Raw genomic sequence first — 18885 nt, forward strand, 5'->3', positions numbered from 1 at the left:
TGGTTTTCAAAGGGTAAGACACTGAAATGTTATGAGGCCATAACTTTAGCTTCATTGTGGGTCATCACCCTTGGTGAGTAGACAGTTAACTTAAATGATGGAGTCACCTCAGTCCCCACGATCCCAGCAAGGAAGTCATGGAAATGATAAATGCAGTAACATTTTCTGTGGCTTTGATAGAAATACATTTTTGATCTGGAGAGACAGATACGATTCCCATGTTATAAATGAGGAAACTAAAGCTCTCAGAAAGATTAAGAGAAGTCTCCAAAGTCATACTGCTATAAAAAAATGACAAGTCCAGGGCCAGAAGGTTGAGCTTCATCCTAGTCCACTGCTCTCTCCTCTGTTCCCTATTGCTTCCATGTGATGTGGGGGCAAGAAGATTAGAATGGAGAGATGGACTGGACTAGGAGAATCCTAGTTCAAAAAAATCTGGAGAACAGAACTGAGGGTTTGTTTTATGGGCTATTCAGTCAGTGGGTCTTTGTATCTTTGGACAGAAATCAAAGTCCATGTTCCCTTTCCTATTCATTTCCCTTTCTGTGATGTTCTGCTGCTTCTTCCTAAAGTACATTATGATAGACAAGGTAGTGAAGAGGATTTCCATTCCAATATGTCTTATGTTACAACCCCTTCTCTCTATACATTTACGTCTTTCTGAGAAACCTAATTTGTGGACTACACATTTGGTTTCAGGAGAGGGTCTTGTGTTAACATTGCTTTCTTGGTCTTCAATTAAAGGACCAGTAGCGATACAAGTTTTTGTTTGTTTATTCTATTGTTTGTTTGTTTGTTTACTTAATCCTTAAGTACTTATTATTTTAAATAGTATTTTAAAGTATTTTAAACAGTGAGAGCTTAATGATCTAAACAGGAAAATTGGAAGCAAGGCTTATAGTTCCAGGTCTGGGAAAAAAAAAATCTACTGGAGACCTGTTAAAATAAAATAAAATAAATGTTGAGAAGCTGCCCTTTAAGTTTTTCTATTTTGTCTTGGAGTTTCTGCATAATAAATTTGGGTGCTATGTCACTAACATAATTTAGCCATACATCACTTAGTCTTTCTCTAGCTTCTGTGGTTTTTAAGATGTCTACTACTCTGAAGATAATTCTAAGAGATTCTGACAATGACAAATACTTTACAAATGCTGGAAGGTAAAAAAAAGAAAAACAAAAAATAAAAACCATACCAAAGACTTAGTCATATAGAAGTTCTGGTTCTTGGTATTGGGGTACAATGCAACAGTTCTCAGTCCATTGCACCATAATACACAGGGTGGCTAGCACTTCATGATGCCTCTATTATGGGCATACCCAAGACTGACTAAGGTGTCATTTCTTTCTCTTTCATTCAATAGAATATGTCCTACGAAAAGTTATCTATTGCAAATTTAGTAACTTATCACTGATTTTATTTTAAAGAATATGTTAAAAATAATAAAACATTTAAAAATAATTATTTTTTAACACTAAAGCTTCACCTCCAGTTGCAGAGCATGAGTCTATACTCTTGTAAAAAATTAAAACAGATACATTTGTAGATTAAAAAGTAAAAGCTTCCCTTTAGCCTACTCTACCCTCTCAATTCTGTTACTTTCCCCGAATAAGCACTCTACGGTATGAGGTTGTATTCTTTCTAGGAGACCACTTACGGACTTTTGTTGTTGGTATTCTTACTGTTAACAAGCAATGCTGCATTGTGTCCACATGGCCAGTATTTCCCAGGCTGAAGAATACACTTATTTTAAACTCTCGCAGATACTGCTGATGCCTCCAAAGGGCTAGAACAACGTACACATGCATCCACAACCTGAGATTTGACCCATTCCCCCACGCCATTGCCTTTGCCGATACTGAATGTTATCACTTCATTTTCTAAGTTGGCAGTAGAAAAATGGCATTGCTATTTCAGTTTGCATTTGCTTGGCCACTAGTGAGATGAAAAACAACTTTTTCGCAATCTTTTTGGCCATTTGGCTTCTTTAGGAATTATTTATTTGTTACTTCGCTGATTTTTTACCTGTTGTAGCTCAATTCCAAATCCACCCTTCTAGATTTTAGCTCTATTGTGCTGGAATTGGAGCTCTGAAAACTGGGTTCCTCAGTCATTCTTACTCCTTGAGTCTAACAGTGTAAGGGAGGCTGTATTAGGGGAGATTAGAAAGTGGCAGAATGGGAAAATGGACTTACATCACATTTTTTCCTGTTGCTGTGAGCATTGCTCCAGGAGCAGCAGTGAGCTGCAACTATGGGCTTCTCTAGCCTCCCCAGAATGAGTCACATCTGCCCCCCTTCACAGGTTCTGGTAACTTTACCTCTTTCTTTTCTTGTGTCCTCAGCTCGAGAAGTGATAGTTGGTTCCTACAGTTAACACATCTAGGTTACTCCAGTGTTACCCATTTTCTCCCTTAGCCCTCCAACCTGGGGTAACCAACTTCCTATATCAAATCCCCTCTTCAAAATACTTAATGTGTTTCTGTTTTACTGACTGGACCTTGACTATTGGCTGATTTATCAATTAGCGTATTTGTATTGTTGTTCATTTTCAAGAGTTCTTCCTTTTTGTTGTTGTTGTTTTTAAGAGCTCTTTCTGATTTAACACATTAAGTGTTGTAAATATATTCTCTCCGTGCAAAATTTCCATATTCTTATTTTTGTGTCTTAGCTTGGGATTTTCTAGAACACATAATCTGAGCAAGGTTTATATGAAAACAATTTAGTAAAGGATGCAAACCATGGCCCCCAGAATATGGGGCAATAAAAAGGTGTAAGAAGAGGAAAGTAAATGCAAAATGGTCAATTACTGAATTGGCCATTAGCTTCAGGAGAAAAAAGAAAAATCATGGCCAATTTATCAGTCCTTTGAGGCTAGTAAGGCTATTTGGGGGGAAAGAATAAGAAATTTAGGTATAGGCTTCTTTCTTAATCTTGTCCCCTACCTCTCATTGCTCAAATTTTGCCCCACGATGGTCAGCTTTGAAGTACTTCACTAGCACTTCTCTCTCCGAGTCCAGGGAAGTCAGAACCGCTGTAGATATGACAGCAGGACCTGGGCACTGAAGTTACTAGGACCCCACTGCAGCAGGGGCGACAATGCCATGCTGGAACCTAATCTCAAGTTCCTCAAGGAGAATGAGAAACGCAGCAGTATTAGAAGATAAGTGATGGCTGGGATCTCCTATGTATCCACCAAATAGATGGTCCAGACCTGGGAGCAGGTGGGCCTGAACAAGTTTTTAGGGAAACACAAACCATCTACACTGTGGATAAATATACTACAATATGGATCTGTTTTTTTTTTTTTCTGGAAAAAAAAAATCACCATGGGAAGGGATATGCATAAATAAAGAAGTATTTCTTACATCAAAAAAGTCCCATGAATCACAAAATCTGCAGAAGCTTGGTTAATCAAATACTGCAGTACTGATTTAATCAGTATAAAATCGAAAGAGCTTTAGATCTGTAATAAAAATCCAAATTTGGGTTAGGGCAAACTTTAAAACAGCAGCCAGTAGAGAAGGGTCGGGAAAGGAGGGGGCAGGTGAACAGGCACGTTGGAACTGTGGGGACATGTAATCGACCACTGTCAAACCAGTGTAAGTTTCTTGGTTTCTCAACTCGTGCCTACCTGGATCAGACAGTTGTGCCTATTTTATTACAGGGCCTTGCTGTGCTTGCAAAAGAAAGACCACCAAATCCCATTGAATTTCTAGCATTATCTTTTAAAAAACAAGGCACAGTTTGAAGATCGAAACTGACTTAATTGGGAAGAACAGAAAAATTTGGTTTCTACTGTAGATTTACATGATTAAGAGGCAGCTTTAATTGCCATGATCCCCCCCCCCCCCTTTTTGGAAATATAAGAACCTTCAGGACAACAGAACTTATTTCCGGAATTGCAGAAGAAAACATATTTCCCTTATTTTGATTTAATCACCATACTTATTTAATGAGTGTATTCTGTGCAATTTTTTTCTCAGATTGTCTTTAACTTTGTTTTTAAAATAACCTTCAAAATAAACCGTTAAAGCGTCAAAAAAAAAAAAAAAAAACGAATTCTGCATTCTACAATCTATCCCACTGATCTATTTGTCAACAAGTCTTTATAGTTATATTGTTTTGTAGAAAGATCTTTCCTATCCCTGAGTATTTTACATTCTTTCTAATTGTAGAATCCCAAATCTTCTTGAGATTTTTATTGGAAGTGATTGATTTACTGATAATTTAAATATTATTAACATTTGTAAGTCTTCCCAAGCAGAAAATGGCTTGGCTTTCCATACATTTGGGATAGAGCTTTTACATTTTTTCATCTATTTTATTTTATTAAAGTTTTATTTTAATTCCAGTATAGTTAACATAAGTGTTATATTAATTTCAGGTGTACTATATAGTGATTCAACAATTCTGTACATTACTCAGTACTCATGATATGTATATTCTTTAATCCCTATCATTTACTTCACTCATCCCCACCCCCCACCTTTGATAACCACCAGTTCATTCTCTATAAATAAGAATCTGCTTCTTGGTTTGTCTCTCTCTCTTTTTCTTTTTTATATTCCTTTGTTTTGTTGCTTGAATTCGTATGAATGAAATCATATGGTATATTTCTTTCTCTGACTGACTTATTTCACCTGGCATTATACTCTCTAGTTCCATCCATGTTGTTGCAAGTGGCTAGATTTCATTCCTTCTTATGACTAAATAATATTCCATTGTATATATATATACCACATCTTCTTTATCCATTTATCTATCAATGGACACTTGGATTGCCTTTATAATTTGGTTATTGTAAATAATATTGCAATAAACATAGGAGTGCATATATCTTTTCAAATTAATGTTTTCATATTTTTTAGGTAAACACCCAGTAGTGTGATTATTAGATTGTAGAGTAGTTCTATTTTTAATTTTTTCGAGGAAACTCCATACTGTTTTCTACAGTGGCAGCCCCAGTTGGCATTACTGCCAACAGCACATGAGGGTTCCTTTTTCTCTATGGCCTCACCAACATTTGTTATTTCTTATTTAACCAAAAACTTGCTTCTACAGTTTTTAAAAAATTATTTTCTTCTCATTTTGCATATTCCCTCTTGGATTTTGCTCCAAGTTTTTACTGCATTTTGTGATCTCTTTTCCCATAATGCCATTTTCTACTTTGTTGTTTCTGGATATTTGTATATTATTGGTTACCCAATTCAGTCACTTCTAGAGCTTTCCCATGAGTGATAATAGTTGGCTAGTAGTTTTTGTTGGATTTTTGGTAGATAGAAGCAGTACAGATTTATTTCTTTTTTCACTATTTATACATTATATTTGTTTCTATCTTTATTTTCTCATCTTCCTGTTCCATGTTGATTAGCAAGTATAATAGTAGGCATTCTTATTTTAATTCTTTTATGGTAATGCTTTTAGAAAGTAATGTTAGTGTAGATTTTTTTAATAAGTATTTTCTCAATCTAAGGAAAATAACTACAGACATTTTATTAATCTATGCTTATTGGGAGGTTGATTTCAAACATAAAGTATTAAATTTTGTTAAATACTTTTCTAGCATATTTTTTATTTAAAAGATTATATTGTCCTTCTACTTAAATCTGCTAATTGTGATCTTTTCTATAGTAGATTTCCTAATGTTAAGTATCCTTGCATTATTGGGACATAGAGTTTCTTATTCTTTTGATATACCACTAGATTGGGTCTGCTAATACTTATTTAAGATGAGAGATCTATAAACATAAGTGAGATTGCTCTTTTTCTACTTTTGTGTTGTCCTGATGTGTAAAAAGTACTGGGTTACACTGGGCTTGTAGATGGAGTCAACATGATTTTTTAGAAGAATTTGTAACATAGGAATTAGCTGTTTTCTTGAAAGTTTTGAAGAACTAACCAAAGAAGCAATTTAGGTATGACAACAATAGAAAATTGAACTCTTCTTCTTTTTTTTAAAGATTTTATTTACTTATTCATGAGAGATAGAGAGGCAGAGGCAGAGTGAGAAGCTGACTCTGTGGAGCAGGGAGTCCATTGTTGGACTTGATCCCAGGACCCTGGAATCACAACCTGAGCAGAAGGCAGATGCTTAACTGGCTGAGCCATCCAGGAGCCCCCAAAATTGACTACTTAAAAGTATTTCTATAGTTACTGCTTTGTTGATTTAAATTTGGAATTTATATTTTTCTATAAAGTCAGTTATTTCAATAAAAAAATTTCAAATGTATTTTTATAATGTATGTAATATATATTTTGAATGCCTCCTCTATATTAGTAGTTATTATTGTCTTTTTCATTCTCAGATTTTTTGCCTTCTTTCTTTTTTTCTAAGCAGGTAGCCTACAAATTTAATGAATTTGTTGGTTTTAAAAACAAAAGCAAGATTTTAATCAATTGAGAGTTTTTGCTTTGGTGTGTTTTTTTTTTTTAAGATTTTATTTATTCATAGACAGAGAGAGAAAGAGAGAAGGAGAGGCAGAGACATAGGCAGAGGGAAAAGCAGACTCCATGCAGGAAGCCGGATGTGGGACTCGATTCTGAGACTCCAGGATTATACCTGAGCCAAAGGCAGACGCTCAACCACTGAGCCACTCAGGCATCCCTGCTTTGGTGTTGTATAGTATTTACATATGCTTTTATTCTTATCAATTCCTTATTTCTATTTATCTTACATTTGCATGGCAGTTCCCTTGTAGCTTCCAGTGTTAAACAAATTTTCAATTTTTTTTCCCCCTTCAAACACAAGCACTTATGGCTACTCATTTTCCTATGAAAGTAGCTTTATTATTTTTTAAAAAATATTTTATTTATTTATTCATGAGACACACACACACACACACACAGAGGCAGAGACACAGGCAGAGGAAGAAGCAGGCTCCATACAGGGAGCCCGACGTGGGACTCAATCCCGGGTCTCCAGGATCACACCCCAGGCTGAAGGCAGCGCTAAACCACTGGGCCACCGGGGCTGCCCCCTATGAAAGTAGCTTTAATCTCATTGCACAAATTTAGTATTTAGTGCTCACATTGCTATTTACTTATAAAACATTTTAATTATGGTGACTGGGTGATTCAGTCAGTTAAACATATGCCTTCAGCTCATGTCAAAATCTCAGGGTCCTGGTATTATGCCTTATGTTGGGCTCTTGGGCTCTCTGCTCAACGGGGAGCCTCCTTCTCCCTCTGCCTACTACTCTGCCTGCTTGGACACTGTCTCTCTCCCCCCCACCTCTCTCTCTGTCAAATAAATAAATAAAATCTTAAAAAAATAAATAAAACATTTTAATTTAATTTCCATTTTTTAACACCTTAGTTATTAAGGTATAATTGACATACTGACCATATGTGAAATGTAAAATTTTACAAGTTTTAACATGTATATATAATATACATATACATATATGTATACCCATTAAACCATCACAGTCAAAATAATGAACATATCTACTATCTTCAAGTTTCCACATCTACCTTTATAATTTTCCTCTCTTGTCTATCTACCTCTCAGGTAACCACTGACTTCCTTTCTTTAACTATACATTAGTCTGAATTTTCTAGACTTTTTTTTTTTTTATAATTGGCATCATAAAAAACATATTCTTTTTTACCCAGATTCTTTCACTCAGCATAATTATTTTGAGATTCATTCATGTTCAACTCATTCTTTTTCATTGTGATATTATATTTTATGAATATGCCACTATTTGTTTATCCATTGTCTGTTGACAGACGATTGTTTTCAGTTTGAGACTGTTATACATAAATATGTCTTTGGCCATGTTATGTGATATTATGGACATAGGCTTTGATTTCTTAGGAAATATCTAGGAGTGGAATGTATGGATCTTATATATGGGCACATGTATAGGTTTTAAAAGCACCACCAAACTGTCTTACAAAGTAGTTGTATCATATTACACTTTATCAATAGGATATGAGAGTTCAAGGGTTCTGTAACCTCATTGATATTTAATATCAATATTAAATTATAAGTCTTTTGAATTTTAGACATTCTAGTGGTATATAGTAGCATTTCATAATGTTTTTTTTAAGATTTATTTATTTATTTATTTATTTATTTATTTATTTATTTATTATAGACATTGAGAGAGAAAGAGAGGCAGAGGGATAAGCAGGCTCCAAGCAGGGAGCCTGACGCGGGACTCAATTCCGGGACTCCAGGATTGCGCCCTGGGCCAAAGGCAGGCACTAAACCACTGAGCCACCCACGGATTCCCTCATTATGGTTTTAATTTGTGTTTTTCTAATTACAAGTAATCTTGAGCATATTTTCATGTATTTCATTGTGATCTGGACATCTTCTTGTTAAAGTGTCTGTTCAAATCTTTGTCCATTTTCTATAGGGTTTCATTTTCTTAAGTTGTATGAGTTCTTTATATATTCAGGATACATATCTTTTATCAACTCTGATTTATAAAGATTTTCTCTTGGTCTGTGCCATGTCTTCTGAGTCTCTTAACAGTGTTTATGAAGAGAGTTTTTAGTTTGATGAAGTCCAACTTAGCAAATGTTTCTTTTATGGATGGAACTTTTGGTGTTATATCAAAGAAATCTTTGCCTCATTCATTGTTCAGAAATATTTTCTTCTATGTTTTCTAGAAATGTCATAATTCTATGATTTTGAGTAAATTTTGTGTGTGGTATGAAGTATGGATTTAATTTTTCTTTCCTTATTAATATACAACTTTCAGCACTATTTGCTGAAAAGATGATCCTTTCTTCACTGAATTACCTTTGTAACTTTGTTAAAAGCCAACAAGTATGTCTCTGTGTGTGTGTATCTTTACTTCAATACCATGTATCTTGATATATGCAGATTTATAGTAAGTCTGAAATCAGGTAGTTCTTGTTCTCCAACTTTGTTCTTGTTGATCAAAGTTGTATTGTCTATTCTAGGTGAGTTGTATTTTCACATGAAATTGCATGAAATCTGTACTCAGTTTTGGGAGAATCAATATCTAAATAACGTTAAATCTTTTGAAATAGTTTAATACTCCATTATTCAGAATTTCTTTCATTTAGCACAGCATTGTTAGTATGATTTTTTTTTGACTTTCATTGTATAGGCCTCACACATATTTTATCTGATTTGTTATATCTATGTCATATTTTGATGATATTATAAATAGTATCAATTTATAATTTCAATTTATGATTGTTCAAGGTTAGAAAATAAAAATGTAATTGGGTTTTATTGGCCTTGAAATATATGTAAAAATGTAAAATAAATAGTAGTCTTTTGACGAGATCGGGCGCGTTCAGGGTGGTATGGCCGTAGACTAAATAGTAGTCTTTTGATAATAGCTATCATAATAGATGTGAGGTGATATCTCATTGTGGCTTTGATTTGCATTTTCCTGATGATGTCTTTGGAAAGATATTTAGATCTGCCCATTTTTTAATTGGATTGTTTGTTTTATGTTATTAAGTTGATGAGTTCTTTACATGTTTTAGATATTCTTTATCAAATATATGATTTGCAAATATTTTCTCCTATTCAGTAGTTTGCCCTTTTTTTTGTTAATTTTGTTGTTGTTATACAGAAGTGTTTAGTTTGATAGAGTCCCACTTGCTTATTTGTGTTGCTTTTGCATTTGGGGTCAGATTAAAAAAATCATTGCCAAGACCCATGTCAAGAAGATTATTGCCTATGTTTCCTTCTAGGAGTTTTATGGTTTTGGGTTTTACATCCAAGCCTTTAATTCATTTTGACTTAATGTTTTGTATATGATTTAAAATAGTGGTCCAGTTTCATTCCTTTGCATGTGGCTGTCTAGTTTTCCCAATATCATTTATTGAAGAGACTGTACTTTCCCTATCATATATTCATATTGCCTTTGTTGTAAATTAATTCACCAAACATGCATGGGCTCATTTCTGGGGTCTCAGTTCTGTTCCATTGACCTACAAATTTATTTTATGCCAATAACTTACTGTTTTAATTATTATATCTTTGTAATATAATTTAAAATTAGGAAGCATGATACCGCCAGCTTTGTTCTTCTTTGTCAAGATTGCTTTGGCTATTTGAAGTCTTTTATGGATTATATGCTCTGTTTCTGTGAAAATGCCATTGAAATTTTGATGGGGATTGCATTGAATCTGTATATTGCTTTGGATAATATAAGAATTTTTTTTAATAAATTAATTTTTTATTGGTGTTCAATTTACCAACATACAGAATAACACCCAGTGCTCATGCTGTCAAGTGCCCCCCTCAGTGCCCATCACCCATTCACCCCCACCCCCCGCCCTCCTACCCTTCCACCACCCCTAGTTCGTTTCCCAGACTTAGGAGTCTTTTTCTTCTCCCTTCCCTTATATTCCCTTTCACTATTATTTATATTCCCCAAATGAATGAGAACATACACTGTTTGTCCTTCTCCGATTGACTTACTTCATTCAGCATAATACCCTCCAGTTCCATCCACGTTGAAGCAAATGGTGGGTATTTGTCGTTTCTAATGGCTGAGTGATATTCCATTGTATACATAGACCACATCTTCTTTATGCATTCATCTTTCGATGGACACCGAGGCTCCTTCCACAGTTTGGCTATTGTGGACATTGCTGCTAGAAACATCAGGGTGCAGGTGTCCCGGCGTTTCATTGCATCTGTATCTTTGGGGTAAATCCCCAACAGCGCAATTGCTGGGTCGTAGGGCAGGTCTATTTTTAACTCTTTGAGGAACCTCCACACAGTTTTCCAGAGTGGCTGCACCAGTTCACATTCCCACCAACAGTGTAAGAGGGTTCCCTTTTCTCCGCATCCTCTCCAACATTTGTGGTTTCCTGTCTTGTTAATTTTCCCCATTCTCACTGGTGTGAGGTGGTATCTCATTGTGGTTTTGATTTGTATTTCCCTGATGGCCAGTGATGCAGAGCATTTTCTCATGTGTGTGTTGGCCATGTCTATGTCTTCCTCTGTGAGATTTCTGTTCCTGTCTTTTGCCCATTTCATGATTGGATTGTTTGTGTCTTTGGTGTTCAGTTTAAGAAGTTCTTTATAGATCTTGGAAACTAGCCCTTTATCTGATAAGTCTTTTGCAAATATCTTCTCCCATTCTGTAGGTTGCCTTTTAGTTTTGTTGACTGTATCCTTTGCTGTGCAAAAGCTTCTTATCTTGATGAAGTCCCAATAGTTCATTTTTGCTTTTGTTTCTTTTGCCTTCGTGGATGTATCTTGCAAGAAGTTACTGTGGCCAAGTTCAAAAAGGGCGTTGCCTGTGTTCTCCTCTAGGATTTTGATGGAATCTTGTCTCACATTTAGATCTTTCATCCATTTTGAGTTTATCTTTGTGTATGGTGCAAGAGAGTGGTCTAGTTTCATTCTTCTGCATGTGGATGTCCAATTTTCCCAGCACCATCTATTGAAGAGACTGTCTTTCTTCCAGTGGATAGTGTTTCCTCCTTTATCGAATATTAGTTGACCATAAAGTTGAGGGTCCACTTCTGGGTTCTCTATTCTGTTCCATTGATCTGTGTGTCTGTTTTTGTGCCAGTACCACACTGTCTTGATGACCACAGCTTTGTAGTACAACCTGAAATCTGGCATTGTGATGCCTCCAGCTATGGTTTTATTTTTTTACAATTCCCCTAGCTATTTGGGGTCTGTTCTGATTCCACACAAATCTTAAAATAATTTGTTCTAACTCACTGGGGAAAGGCTCCCAGTGCTTTCTCATTGAGAATGATATTTGCTGTGTGCTTTCTCTAGATGGCTTTTAAGATGTTGAGGAATGTTCCCTCTATCTCTACACTCTGAAGAGTTTTGATCAGGAATGGATGCTGTATTTTGTCAAATGCTTTCTCTGCATCTAGTGAGAGGATCAGATGTTTCTTGGTTTTTCTCTTGCTGATATGATGAATCACACTGATTGTTTTATGAGTGTTAAACCAGCCTGTGTCCCGGGGATAAATCCTACTTGGTCATTGTGAATAATTTTCTTAATGTACTATTGGATCCTATTGGCTAGTATCATGTTGAGAATTTTTGCATCCATGTTCATCCGGGATATTGGTCTATAATTCTCCTTTTTGGTGGGGTCTTTGTCTGGTTTTGGAATTAAGGTGATGCTGGCCTCATAGAACGAATTTGGAAGTACTCTATCTCCTTCTATATTTCCAAACAGCTTTAGTAAAATAGGTATGGTTTCTTCTTTAAACTTGTGATTGAATTCCCCTGGGAAGCCATCTGGCCCTGGACTTTTGTGTCTTGGGAGGTTGTTGATGACTGCTTCAATTTCCTCCCTGGTTATTGGCCTGTTCAGGTTTTCTATTTCTTCCTGTTCCAGTTTTGGTAGTGTGTGGCTTTCCAGAAATACATCCATTTCTTCTAGATTGCGTAATATATTGGCATACAGCTGTTCATAATATGTTTTTAAAATCGTTTGTATTTCCTTGGTGTTGGTGGTGATCTCTCCTTTCTCATTCATGATTTTATTAATTTGAGTCTTGTCTCTCTTCTTTTTAATAAGGCTGGCTAATGGTTTATCTATCTTATTAATTCTTTCAAGGAACCAACTCCTGGTTTTGTTGATCTGTTCCACAGTTCTTCTGGTCTCGATTTCATGGAGTTCTGTTTGAATCTTTATTAACTGTCTTCTTCTGCTGGGTGTAGGACCTTTTTGCTGCTTTTTCTCTAGCTCCTTTATGTGTAATGTTAGCTTTTGTATTTGAGTTCTTTCCAGTTTTTGAATGGATGCTTGTATTGCGATGTATTTCCCCCTCAGGACTGCTTTTGCTGTATCCCAAAGATTTTGAATGGTTCTATCTTGATTCTCATTAGTTTCCATGAATCTTTTAAATTCTTCCTTAATTTCCTGGTTGACCCTTTCATCTTTTAGCAGTATGGTCCTTTACCTCCACATGTTTGAAGTCCTTCTAAACTTCTTGTTGTGATTTAGTTCTAATTTCAAGGCATTATGGTCTGAGAATATGCAGGGGACAATCCAAATCTTTTGGTATCGGTTCAGACCCGATTTGTGACCCAGTATGTGGTCTATTCTGGAGAAAGTTCCATGTGCACTTGAGAAGAACGTGTATTCAGTTGAGTTTGGATTTAAAGTTCTGTAGATATCTGTGAAATCCATCTGGTTCAGTGTATCATTTAAAGCTCTCATTTCTTTGGAGATGTTGTGTTTAGAAGACCTATCGAGTATAGAAAGCGCTAGATTGAAGTCACCAAGTATAAGTGTATTATTATCTAAGTATGTCTTAACTTTGGTTATTAATTGATTGATATATTTGGTAGCTCCCACATTCGGGGCATATATATTGAGGATTGTTAAATCCTCTTGTTGGATAGATCCTTTAAGTATGATATAGTGTCCCTCTTCATCTCTCACTACAGTCTTCAGGGTAAATTTTAGGTTATCTGATATAAGGATGGCTACCCCTGCTTTCTTTTGAGGACCATTTGAATGGTAAATGGTTCTCCAACCTTTTATTTTCAGGCTGTAGGTGTCCTTCTGTCTAAAATGAGTCTCTTGTAGACAGCAAATAGATGGGTCCTGCTTTTTTATCTAGTCTGAAACCCTGCGCCTTTTGATGGGTCATTAAGCCCGTTCACGTTCAGAGTTACTATTGAAAGATATGAGTTTAGTGTCATCATGATATCTATTCAGTCCTTGTTTTTGTGGATTGTTCCTCTGGACTTCTTAAAGGGGAATTTTAAGAGTCCCCCTTAAAATTTCTTGCAAAGCTGGTTTGGAGGTCACATATTCTTTCAGTTCCTGCCTGTCTTGGAAGCTCTTTATCTCTCCTTCCATTCTGAATGAGAGCCTTGCTGGCTAAAGTATTCTTGGTTGCATGTTCTTCTCACTTAGGACCCTGAATATATCCTGCCAGCCCTTTCTAGCCTGCCAGGTCTCTGTGGAGAGGTCTGCTGTTACCCTAATACTCCTCCCCATAAAAGTCAGGGATTTCTTTTCTCTTGCTGCTTTAAGGATCTTCTCTTTATCTTTGGAATTTGCAAGCTTCACTATTAAATGTCGAGGTTTTGAATGGTTTTTATTGATTTATAGGGGGGGATCTCTCTATTTCCTGGATCTGAATGGCTGTTTCCCTTCCCAGATTAGGAAAGTTTTCAGCTATGATTTGTTCAAATACAGATTCTGGACCTCTGTCCCTTTCGGCGCCCTTGGGAACCCCAATTAAACGAAGGTTTTTCTTCCTCAGGCTGTGATTTATTTCCCTTAATCTATCCTCATGGTCTTTTAGTTGTTTGTCTCTTTTTTCCTCAGTTTCCCTCTTTGCCATCAACTTGTCCTCTATGTCACTCACTCGTTCTTCCACCTCGTTAACCCCCGTCGTTAGGACTTCTAGTTTGGATTGCATCTCATTCAATTGATTTTTAATTTCTGCCTGATTGGATCTAAATTCTGCAGTCATGAAGTCTCTTGAGTCCTTTATGCTTTTTTCTAGAGCCAGCAGTAGCTGTATAATAGTGCTTCTGAATTGGCTTTCTGACATTGAATTGTAATCCAGATTTTGTAACTCTGTGGGAGAGAGGACTGTTTCTGATTCTTTCTTTTGAGGTGAGGTTTTCCTTCTAGTCATTTTGTGCAGTGCAGAGTGACCAAAAACAAGTTGTATTGGGAAAAGGAGAAAAAGAGAGGAGAGAAAGAAGGAAAGAAAAGAGAAAAAGAAAAAAGAGAAAGAAGAAAAAAAGGGAAAAAAGAGAAGAAAAAGAGAAGGAAAATGAAAGAAAAAAAGGGTGGGGAAAGCAAACAGAAATCAAAAAGCAAAAAAAAAAAACCAAAAAAAAAAACAAAAAAACAAACAAACAAACAAAAAAAACACGGGGGAGAATCTTCTGATTCTGTATACTTTAAGTCCCTTGACTTCCCCTGGAACTTGTCGGTCTCGCTGGTCTTCTGGGGGAGGGGCCTGTTGTGCTGATTCTCAGGTGTTAGCACTTGGCGGAGCTGCTCTGCCCCCTGCCTGGTGCAGGGCTCAGTGGGGGTGTTTGCCCCGTGAGGCCCCAGGAGGAACAGCCACAGTGGGGCGGCAGCTCTGCAGCCCTGGAGTCAGCTCCCGCAATAACTCCGGGGCTCTCCGTCTGCAGGGCCTGGAGGCTCCGGGGCGGGGCCACTGATCTGCTCAGCTCCGGGCAGGAGCGTCCTCGTTGTCCTGGGCCCTCCCGGCCTCTACCTGTCCCGGGGGAGGCCAGATCCTGGGCTGTGTCCCGGGGCCCTGTGCTCTGGGGCCTGCGCTGGTGGATTCGCGCTCCCGCCCCGCAGCCAACTCTGCGGAGCCACCGCCCGAGCCCCTCCGAGCTGCTCCGGGTCCCGCCGAGCGCTGCAGCCCTTAGGGAGCTTGGTGCACTCTCCCGGGGTGCAGGTGCCTGTTAGTGTCCCAGGGAGCCGGAGGGCATCCCCGCCCTCCTGGGTCCTGCTCCAACTCCCTGCAGGAGCCTTTCCGCCCGGGAAGGTTGGTGCAGCTCCTGCTTCTCCGGGACGGGGCTCTCCTGTCCTGGGGACACTCCCCCGGCCTCAGCCCGGCTCCTCGCAGGGCCCGTCCCCCTTGGAGGCCTTTTGTTTCTTTATTTCTTTTTCCCCCGTCTTCTACCTTGATAGAAGCGCAAACTCTTCTCACTGTAGCATTCCAGCTGGTCTCTCTTTAAAAATCTCAGGCCGAATTCGTAGATTTTCAGGATGATTTGAAGGATGTGTAGGTAATTTTGGAGGGGACAGGTGACTTGGGGACCCTACTCTTCCATCGTCTTGCCCCTCTGGACTGCTTAAACTTGTTACACAACTCACTGATGCTCTTTTGATTTCTTTTGTGTAATACTATTTTTATTTGAGCCTTTTCAATAGGTATGTGGTTATATGCCATTGTACCATTAATTTGCACTTCCTTAATGGTTAATGATATTGAATATCTTTTTTTGTGCTTACTTGCCAATGGTATATCACCTTCAGTGACATTTTCCTTCATATCTTTTGTCTATGTTCTGATTGGATTTGCTAATTTCATATTGAGTTCTGAGAACAATTTACATATTCTAAATACTAGTCCTGTATTTGTTATGTCACTTGCAAATATTTTCTCTCACTCTGTAATTTATCCTTTTATTATCTTAATGAGGTTTCTCACAGAGCAAAAGTTTTTAATTTTGATGAAGTCCAGTTGACTAATTTTTCTTTTTGTGGATCAGATTTTTGGTGTCAAGTTTAAGAACTCTGTGCCTATACATAGATCCTGATGACTTTGTACTTTTTTTCCCCTAAGAGTTTTATGATTTGGGATACCTTTTGAGTTAATTTTTATATAAGGTTTGAGACTTAGAGTGAGTTCATTAATTTTTTCTTTTCTTTCTCTTTCTTTTTTTTTTCTCCAGGAAAATTAATTCAAAAGGTCATCTTTCTTCCATCGAGGAGATTTTGACACCTTGGCAGAAAATAGTTGATGATATTTGTATGAATCTATTGCTGGGTTCTTTGCTCTGTTCCATCTACCTAATGTGTCTAATTTTCTGCTGTTACACACAGTCTTGATTGGTATATCTGTACAATAAGATTTGAAATTGAATATACTGTTTCTTTCCACTTTTTTCTTCTTTTCCAAAATTGCTTTAGCTATTATAATTCCTTTCCTTTCCATGTAATTTTTAAAACAATCTACCTATACCTACAAATAATTATGCTGATGTTACAATAAGAATTACATTAAATCTCTCTGTCAATTTGGAGAAAATTGACATTTTGAGAAAATTGAATTTTTCAATTCATGATCATGGTATGTTTTTCCACTGATTTTGATTTTCTTTGTTTTATTTCACCAGACTTGTATAGTTTTTAGCATATAAGTCTCCTATGTGTTTTGTTAGGTTTATACCTAAGCATTTCATTTTTAAGCAATTGTAATGATACTGTATCTTTGGCTATAGTATCTCTGTTCATTGCTTGCATATGGAAATACAATTGATTTTTATATGTTTGTCTTGCATCCTGTGATTGTGATCCTGCTGAACTAATTTGTTAGTTGTGATTTTTTTGTTGCTGCCTTTTGTTTTGTTTTGCAGATTCCTTGGGGTTTTCTAGGTAAGCAATCATGCCCATATCGGGTCAGTCTTATTTCTTATTTCCCAGTCTTCATGCCTTTTATTTCCTTCTCATCTTATTACACTGGCTACAACTTTTAGCATTATGCTGAATAAGAGAGTTAAGAGCAGATGTACTTCCGTTGTTCCTAATCTTAGGAGAAATCATTCAGTTTTTCATTATTAAGTATTACTATAGGTATACTTTTTAGGTAGATGCTTTTTATAAAGTGGAGGAAGTTTTCCTCTATTCTTATTTTTCTGAGTTTTTATCATGAAAGGATATTGAATTTTGGCACATATTTTTCTTCCTATGTTAATATATTCTTATGATATTTTCTTCATCTGTTCAAATGGTGGGTTACATTGATTGAGTATCCTGGTCCTGTATCCCTGAAATAAATTCCATATAGTCATAGTGTATCATTTTTAAAATATATTGATGAATTATTTGCTACTATTCTGTAATGGACTTTTATATCTCTATACATGAGAAATATTTATAGTTTTGTCTTTTCATAACATTGTACTATATCTATCTTTGGTTTTAGGGTAATAGTAACTTTATAAAATGAATTGGTAAGCTTTCCATCCTCTTCCATTTTCTAGAAGAGATTGTATAGAATTATTGTTAATTTATTTATTATTATTATTTTTTAAAAATATTTTATTTATTAATGAGAGACACACACAGAGAAAGACAGAGGGGGGCGGGGCAGAGACACAGGCAGAGGGAGAAGCAGGCTCCATATAGGGAGCTTGATGTGGAACTTGATCCTGGGACTCCAGGATCACACCCTGGGCCAAAGGCAGACACTCAGCCACTGAGCCACCCAGGCATCCCTGTTAATTCCTTTTTAAAATGCTAGACAGAATTCTCTAGTAAAGCCATATTGCTTTGGAGATTTCTTTTTTGGGAGTTTTAAAATGATGAATTCAATTACTAGTTATAAGGATAAGTAATCTATTTTGTATTGAGTGAGTTGTGGTTTTTGAGAAATTTAACCATTTGTCTTTGTTATAAAATGTGTGAATGTAGAATTGTTTATAGTTTGTTATATCCAGTTGTTTTTTTTATGTATCACTTTGAATTTTTTGTCCCCATTGTTCCTATTGCCATAGTTGTAATAATAGACAATCTAAACATATCTTGTCTGCTGCCACTTGGAGATTCAGCAGCATTTCCCTAGATCAGAATGAATGAATGAGATTTAGAGACCATTTAGAATTATAGTTCTCAATCCACTAGGAACTATAAATTTTGATTTGTGGAAAAACTTTCTGAGGGAATCACTCATTTGGGGAAATGTGATTCATATATTGCTAAACCAAGGAGAAATAATCCATACCCCTATGTGGCAACATATCCACAGATGAGAAGGGATGTCTGAATTGACTGGGATAACTGATTGAGAACACCATGATCATAGCCAACAGAGGCAATATCTCAAATGACTTTTTCTCCAGGCATAATTAATATTAATACAAAACACCCAATACATGGTTCCCATCCATAGATAAAGACACTTCACTTGTGTTTTCCTCCGTCTTTTCCCCCTCATCTTTTCCTCCATCTTGGAAGCAATCACTGTGGGGAAGATCAAGAGAAACGAGAAGGACAAATGATGCTGAATAGTCTTAAGAGCTGCTGGCACAAGCAGCTGGCTTTTCTCCTCTCTTACTAGGCCATGAAATTTTTAAGGGCAGGATTACACTTGAACAATCTACAGGATACTCAGAGCAGTGCCTGTTACAAGGTGGGTACTCAGGAAGCACATTTTAATTGAAGGAAGACAGGGAGACAAATTTATATT

At 36.6% G+C, this 18885-nt stretch overlaps 1 long non-coding RNA gene across 1 annotated transcript in view; it reads left to right on the forward strand.

Annotated features, from left to right (window-relative positions):
* The window catches only part of LOC121480079, a 214805-nt gene extending 197347 nt beyond the window's left edge, over nt 1-17458 (forward strand). Inside the window, exon 6 of the long non-coding RNA XR_005984891.1 lies at nt 16370-17458. This is a non-coding gene — a long non-coding RNA (uncharacterized LOC121480079). The remainder of the gene's footprint in view (nt 1-16369) is intronic.
* The last annotated feature ends 1427 nt before the right edge of the window (nt 17459-18885 follow it).

Source organism: Vulpes lagopus, chromosome 2, assembly GCF_018345385.1.
Source record: "Vulpes lagopus strain Blue_001 chromosome 2, ASM1834538v1, whole genome shotgun sequence".
NCBI classification, from domain to species: Eukaryota; Metazoa; Chordata; class Mammalia; order Carnivora; family Canidae; genus Vulpes; species Vulpes lagopus.